Genomic DNA, 7795 nt, shown 5'->3' on the forward strand with positions numbered 1-7795 from the left:
CACGATTTTTAAAAATCTACTTTTTTGAAAGAAGGGATTAGCTGAGAAACAACAGGAATAAATGGAAGTCAGAGCCAATATAATAAAGTAATATAAGTAAACAAACCATGTTCACTCTTGCTGTCAGTAGGGTTTAAATTAACTTGGCATAGGGGGTGGGATCTCGAGAGAAGGTTGTATGTGCAAATGAGCAGAGATAGCAAGTGAGTCAGGAAGGCAAAGAAATTATAGACCATTTAAGTCTCAAGGGAGTTTGGCAAGGTTGGATGATACTTCTTTTAATGCAAGAAGTCTGATGAACAAGGCAAATGAGTTGAGGGCATAAATTAAAACGAGGGCGTATGATGTCTTTGCTGTCATTGAGACATATCTGAGAGAGGGCCAGGATTGGCTGCTCAATATTCCAGGATCTTCAGGTGAAACAGGATACGAAGTAAAAGAGAAATGCATTCAAAATATTGATCAGAGAATCAATTACAAGGAAAGATGACATTTAAAAAGTTCCTCAAATGAAATTGGTGGAACTTTAAACCAAAAATGAACAATCACATTGCGCCCTAACAGTCTGAGAAATAGAAAACAGGTATGTAGGCAAATCTTAGAGAAATAGATAGTGGGTGATTTCAACTTCTCCAATATTAACTGGGGCAGTCACAGTGAGAAAGCTTTAGAGGGAGCAGAATTCTTAAAATGTATCGAGGTGAGCTTTCTTAAGACAGTATATGGAAGGCCATAGAAGAGTGGGGCAGTTTTGGACTTATTTTAGGTAAGCTGAGCCCATGGTTGAAGTATCAGTGGGGAACATTTTGCAGACAGTGATCATAATTCTATTAGAATTAAGATTGTATGGAAAAGGACAAGGAAGGATGAGCCAAAAATCGAAGTTCTCCACTAGGGGAAGGCCTATTTTAATAAGATCAAATATGAATTGGCCAGAGTGGACTGGGAGCAGATACTTTTAGATATCAGGTTGGTGTTCAAGAAGGAAATAGGGAGAGTACAGGACCAATATGTTCCAATAGAGATACAGGGTGGGACCAATAAATCCAGTGAATCTTGGATATATAGGGTTGGATAAAAAGAGAAAAGGAAGCTTATAGCAGATACTGAGCATTCAAAACAGCAGAATACAGAATGTGGAAAGGGAAACCTAAAAAGATTAGGACAGCAGAAGATAGACATGAAAGGATAATGGCATGTTAAACAGATGTAAAATCCTAATTTATTTACAAGTACATTTAGGGTAAAAGGATGACTACGGATAAAGTAGGGCCCATTAAAGACCACAGTGGTCATTTATGTGTGGAACTGAAGGTTCTAAATTAATATTTTGTGTGGCTGTTCACTAGAGAGGAATGAATTAGGTATATAAATCAAGGATAGAATTGTGATAATCTCCAAGGCTGGATGAAATGTTTTCCTGGCTGTTGAATGAGACAAGGGCAGAATAGCAAAGCGCTGACAAAAACTTTCATTTGTGATCTCTAGCTGCAGGAGAAGTGCCAGAGGACTGGAGGACAGCCACTGTGCTACCATTGTTCAAGACAAGAGAAAGGGGATTAAACCTGGAAACCACAGCCCAGTCAGTCTAACCTCAGTGACGGGAAAACTATTGAAAGCAATTCTGGGGGACAGAATTAATTTGCACTAGGAGAGGCATGAATTAATCAAGAACAGTCATGGCTTTAGGGGAGATCATATCTGATTAACTTGATTGGATTTTTTTGAAGAGGTGACCAGGTGTATAGTTCAAGGCAATGCATTTAACAATCAATTTGGACTTCAGCAAGGCTTTTGATAAGCTCATGCATGAGAGATTGGTAGTGAAGCTCATAGGATCCAAGGAATTTTGTCCAATTGGATCTAGGATTGGCTGAGTGGTAGGAAGCAGAGGGTGACAATTGAGGGATGTTTTTGTAACTGCAAGCCTGTGACCAATGGGGTAGCACCGGGGTCAGTGTTAGGCCCCTTGCTGTTTGTGATATATAATGATTTAGATTTGAATATCGAAGGGATCATCAGTATAGTTTGTGGATGAGACAAAAATTGATGGTGAGGAGGACAGCCTCAGATTACAGAAGGTTACAGATGGACTGGACAGACTGAGCAATGACAAATGGAATTCAATACAGATAAATGTGAGGTGGCTTGAGCAGGACAAACAAGGCAAGGGAATCTATGATGAACAGTAGAACTCTGGGAAGCACCGAGGATCAGAGGGACATTGGTGTACATGTCCATTGGTCCCCTAAGGTTGCAGAATAGGCAAATAAAATGGTTGAGAAGACATATGGGACATTTGCCTTTAATGCTGAGGTGTGGAGTTTATACTGGAACTGTACGACTGGTTAGGGCACAGCTTGAATATTATGTGCAGATCTGGAATCCACATTATAGGGACTGTGATAGCACTGGAGAGGTTGCAGAAGAGATTTGCTGGGATGTTACCTAGGCTGGGAAGTTTTAGTTATGAAGAGATAGATTGGGGTTGTTTTCCTTGGAGCAGAGGAGACTGAGGAGGGACATGTTAGAGATGTATAAAATTATGAGGGACATAGATACAGTGGGCAGGAAGGAACGTTTCACCTTAGTAGGATATCCAATGACCAGATGGCATACATTTAAGGTTTAGATGAGATGTGAGGACTGAGGGTGGTAGGAATCTGGAACTCACTGCCTGTAAGAGTGCTAGTGGTAGAAACCCTTAGAAGAATGATTTCAATATGTATTGTGATGTTAAAGCATACAAAACTGTATGCTAGATGCTGGTAAATGTTATTAGAATAGTTAGGCAGACAATGGGCCAAAGGGCCTTTTTCTGTGCTTCTATATCTAAGTGCAATCACACAGTATGCCTGACCTCAGTCCAAATATGAATTGGGTCTGTGATGGATCCAGGATCCTTTTGGGGGCAGCTGAAACAAAGGAGGTCACTCCATAAACCCTTGAGGTTGATAGAGCTAAAGGTATCTGTGAGGTCAAAGAAGAACATGTGCAAGGATTAGTGCTGTTACCTACATTTCTCTTATAGTTGCTTTGCAGTAAAGATCATGTCTGTTGTGTCCCTTTGAGAGTGTAATCCATATCAGAAATCTGGAAGAAGATCCTGAATCACAGGCAGAATATGAGTTTTCTGTAGTTAATGCAATCGGATTTGACAACTTTCTTAAAGATGGTCACAATTACAGAATCTCTGAAACCACCTGGCATGCAAATGTAACAAGTTTCCTTATTCTTATCCCCCAATTCCCTTGAAATATGAGCCAAAATGGTATTTGTCATCCTTCCTGATGGCAGTACCTGTAAGAGTTTTGGAGCAATAACAATAAGATGTTTCATGCTATAAAGGATGGGAACCTGAGGGGCAATCCAAATTGGAAGGAGGTAAAGTTGTCAACAGGAAGTTTAGGGAGACTAGAAGATAGGAGAAATGAAGCCAAATATCAACTTTGCTTAGAAAATGGAATTATGTCACAAAGACAAAGTAAAAAGCACTCTACCTGAATAAACATAGTATTCACAACAAGGTAGATGATCAAAAGGCATAAGTACAGATGTATCTAATTGCCACTGCAGAATCATACCAGTTTGGTCCAGAACTGAGAAATGAATATTCAAGGATATTTGACATTTAGGAAGGAGAATCACAGGTTATTTATTTATTGTCACGTGTATTTTATTATGCACTACCGTGAAACGTGTTGCATAGTGTCGTCACTCACTCCCGCCATCTTAAAATAGAAAAATAAACCAAAACATAAACCCAAAGGCAGAGAAATAAATAAATAGTGTTCAACTTTACAGTCCTTCTTGTTAAGCGTTCTGTCACGTGCCATGGGCTTGGTGGCCAGCTACAAGTACCTTTCACTGTATCGCTGGAAGAAGAAGTGCCCACTCTTCAGTACAATTTCACCTCCACCAATGGCCCCACCACTATCAGTCCTCACTAATTCTTGCCAATGCAGCCACCACTGATGTCATCGGCCACACCTTCCCAAACTCAACTCCACCACCATCATAAGTCTATTTCGGGCCCACCTTGCCAATGCTGCCAAGTCTCGCACTGAGCTCAAACTTGCCACCACATTCATGAATCTGCGCTGGATGCAGACACGACTGAGAACTCATGCTCGCCTCCGCCACAGCAGGCATGGGTCGACGCTAGGACAACTTCATTGATACAGAAGTACTGGGCACACTCGCCGACCAGCCTCGCTGCTACCAATGCCGTTGCCATGACTGAGCTCTTCACAAGAAGTAAGGAAAACAAAAGAAACAAAAGAAATCTAAAAAAGTGATCAGAGCAGAGGAGCCCCAAACTCAGGAGCCCTACTCCTCCACCAGCTTACCAGAAACTGAGATTTTCAGAGGGTTTTTGAGAAAGCCACCAGCAAGACACCAGTTAGAAAACTTAAAGCACTTGCATTAGGAGTAATGTATTGGCACAGATTAATGATTGGCTAATAAAAAGAAAACAGACAGTACAAGTAAACAGGTCATTCTCATGTTTGCAGGCTGTGACTAGTGGGGTACTGCAAACTTCAGTACCTGAGCCCCAGCTGTTCACAATATATATCAATGGTTTGGACGTGGGGAAACTGTAATATTTCCAAATGTGTGGATGAGACAAAGCTAATTGAGAATGTGTAGAAGAAAGTGAGGACTGCAGATGCTGGAGATCAGAGTCAAAAAGTGTTCCGCTGGAAAAGCACCAGCAGGTCAGGCTGCATCCGAGAAGCAGAAGAATCGATGCTGTTGACATAAGCCCTTCATCAGGAAGAGGGACCCACAATCCTGATTCGCTTGCTCCTCGGATGCTGCCTGACCTACTGTGTTTTTTCAGCGCCACACATTTTTTTGATTAAGTGAGAATGTGTTGAGACGAAGATATAAAAAGGCTTCAGGAAGATTTGGACAGGTTTAGTGTAAAAATATAGCAGCAATATGAAGTTATCCATTTTGCTATGAGAATTGGATGTGTAAAGTAACTCATAGTTTCATTGTAGCTATACAGTGAAACCCAGGTGTCCTTCTGTATGGAGTTTGCACATTCTCCCCGTGTCTGCGTGGGTTTGCTCTGGGTGCTCCGGTTTCCCCCCCTACAGTCCAAAGATGTGCAGGTTAGGCGAATTGGCCATTCCAAATTGCCCATAGTGTTAGGTGCTTTAGTCACAGGGAAATGGGTCTGGGTGGGTTTCTCTTCAGAGGGTCGGTGTGGACTTGTTGGGCCAAAGGGCCTGTTTCCACACTGTAGGTAATCTAATCTACTCTACTCTAATCCTTGTCAAGGAGTGCATTAGTGGTACATCGGACCTGTTCTGCAGATGATGGGACTGTCATTTGAAGAAAAATTGAGCTAATTGGGTCTGTATTCTCAATTTGGAAGAATGACAGATGATTGGTAGGATAGATGAAGCTAAAATTTTGTACTTGGCTGTAAAGTCTAGAATCGGGGCACAAATTAAAAATCAGGGAGATGCCACTTAGATCCAAGATAAGGAGAAATTGTTTTACTCAGATGACTGTTTACCTCTGGAATTCTTTACTACGGAAGGCTGTGGGAGGTCAATCCTTGACTGTGTTTAAAGTAGATTTCTGATTACCAATGGCATACAGGTTCCTGGACACAAGTTCTGTAAAAGGCAATGAAGTGTTTGATCAGCCACAATTATATCAAATATCAGGGCAGGCCCAAATCTTGTTCCTATGGACCAATTTAAAAAGAAATCTGTTTTTCTATTCTTAGTATCAAAGTGAATAATTTCACACTTCTTTACATTATACACTGCCACCTTAACACCCACCAACGTAATTACCTAAAAATCACTGCAAACTCTGTGTGCTCCTCACAGCTTACATTCCCATTCAATGTTGTATCATCAGCAAAATTGCTCTTGGTCTCCTTGTCTAACATTGAGAAAGATTGTAAATAAATCTGTCCTTGATGTCCCTAGTCTCTGCTTCTTGTCCGTTAACCAAACTTCCATCCATGCTGAAATATTTCCCCAATTTCATGAGCTCTTATTCCCAGTTCATTGACATTTTACATGATATCTAATTGAATGTCTGTTGGAAGTTCAAAGTTAAAAATCACACAACACCAGGTTATAGTCCAACAGGTTTAATTGGAAGCACACTAGCTTTCAGAACGACGCTCCTTCATCAGGTGATGAAGGAGCGTCACTCCGAAAGCTAGTGTGCTTCCAATCAAACCTGTCGGACTATAACCTGGTGTTGTGTGATTTTTAACTTTGTACACCCCAGTCCAACACCGGCATCTCCAAATGTTGGAAGTTCAAGTATATAACATCTACCAGTTGTCCTCTATCAAACATGAGTTATATCCTCAAAAATCTAAAGAATTTGACAAATACAATTTCCTCTTTGTAAAACCTTTTTCATTCTACTTGATTATAGTATGGTTCTCCAAGTGCATTGGATCAAATTCCTCAATAATAGATTCCAGATTTTTTCTAATAATTGACATCAGGTTAACTGCCAGGTAGTTCCCTGTTCCTTTCTTCCTTCCTTAAGAGTCAGCATAGATAAATCAAGAACAGGGTCTTTTGATTCCTCCTGCCCGTTTTGGATATCTCTTTGATGTGATTTATTAGATGCTTCATTTGTTTCACTTGGCACAAACATTAACACTTATGTTCATGAAAACGAGTAAAGTACATCCCTGACCTGCCAAGACATTTACTCTGGCACTTTATCAGTTGATTTTTTCCAATATACATGATTGTGGCTCCTGCAATTATGTCATGAGTTCGGATTCAAAAGGATATCCTTGGTCTCCTAGGAGGTATCTTGCATTTACATTAAATGACAAAATGATGCACCAATTTAAATTGTCACATAACTAGCTAACATAAGGGTTTAGACACATGATCTTATGTTGATGGCTGCAGACAATTTGCATATTGTCGGTAATAGTAGCCTTCGTTATTCGTAACTATATATCTGTTATCTGCAGGAACATTGTGGGGTGCCACAACACCCTATCATTTTGCAGAGGGACCCTATTAATGCTGTTGTCTGACATTAGTGGCGACAGAAGTAAGCTGTCAGATCTGGCAAGCAAGGCACTTGTTTGATGCTAATGTTGCACATTTCCCAGAGTCTGAGACAAAAAGCTCAGGTTCAACGGAAATTTCACAGTTAATTAAGTAGTAATGCTGTGATTCATAGAATCATAGACATGTACAGCACGGAAACAGACCCTTTGGTCCGACCGTCCATGCCGATCAGATATACCAACCCAATCTAGTCCCACCTGCCAGCACCCGGCCCATATTCCTCCAAACCCCTTCCTATTCATATACCCATCCAAATGCCTCTTAAATGTTGCAATTGTACCAGCCTCCACCACTTCCTCTGGCAGCTCATTCCATACACATACCACCCTCTGTGTGAAAAAGTTGCCCCTTAGGTCTCTTTTATATCTTTCCCCTCTCACCCTAAACCTATGTCCTCTAGTTCTGGACTCTCCAACCCCAGGGAAAAGACTCTATTTATCCTCTCCATGCCCCTCATAATTTTGTAAACCTCTATAAGGTCACCCCTCAGTCTCCGACGCTCCAGGGAAAACAGCCCCAGCCTGATGAGCCTCTCCCTGTAGGTCAGATCCTCCAACCTTGGCAGCATTCTTGTAATCCTTTCTGAACCCTTTCAAGTTTCACAACATCTTTCTGATAGGAAGGAGACCAGAATTGCACGCAATATTCCAAAAGTGGCTTAACCAATGTCCTGTACAACCGCAACATTACCTCCCAACACCTGTACTCAATACTCT

The sequence above is a fragment of the Chiloscyllium plagiosum genome, chromosome 1 (genome assembly GCF_004010195.1).
Source record: "Chiloscyllium plagiosum isolate BGI_BamShark_2017 chromosome 1, ASM401019v2, whole genome shotgun sequence".
In the NCBI taxonomy this organism is placed as follows: domain Eukaryota; kingdom Metazoa; phylum Chordata; class Chondrichthyes; order Orectolobiformes; family Hemiscylliidae; genus Chiloscyllium; species Chiloscyllium plagiosum.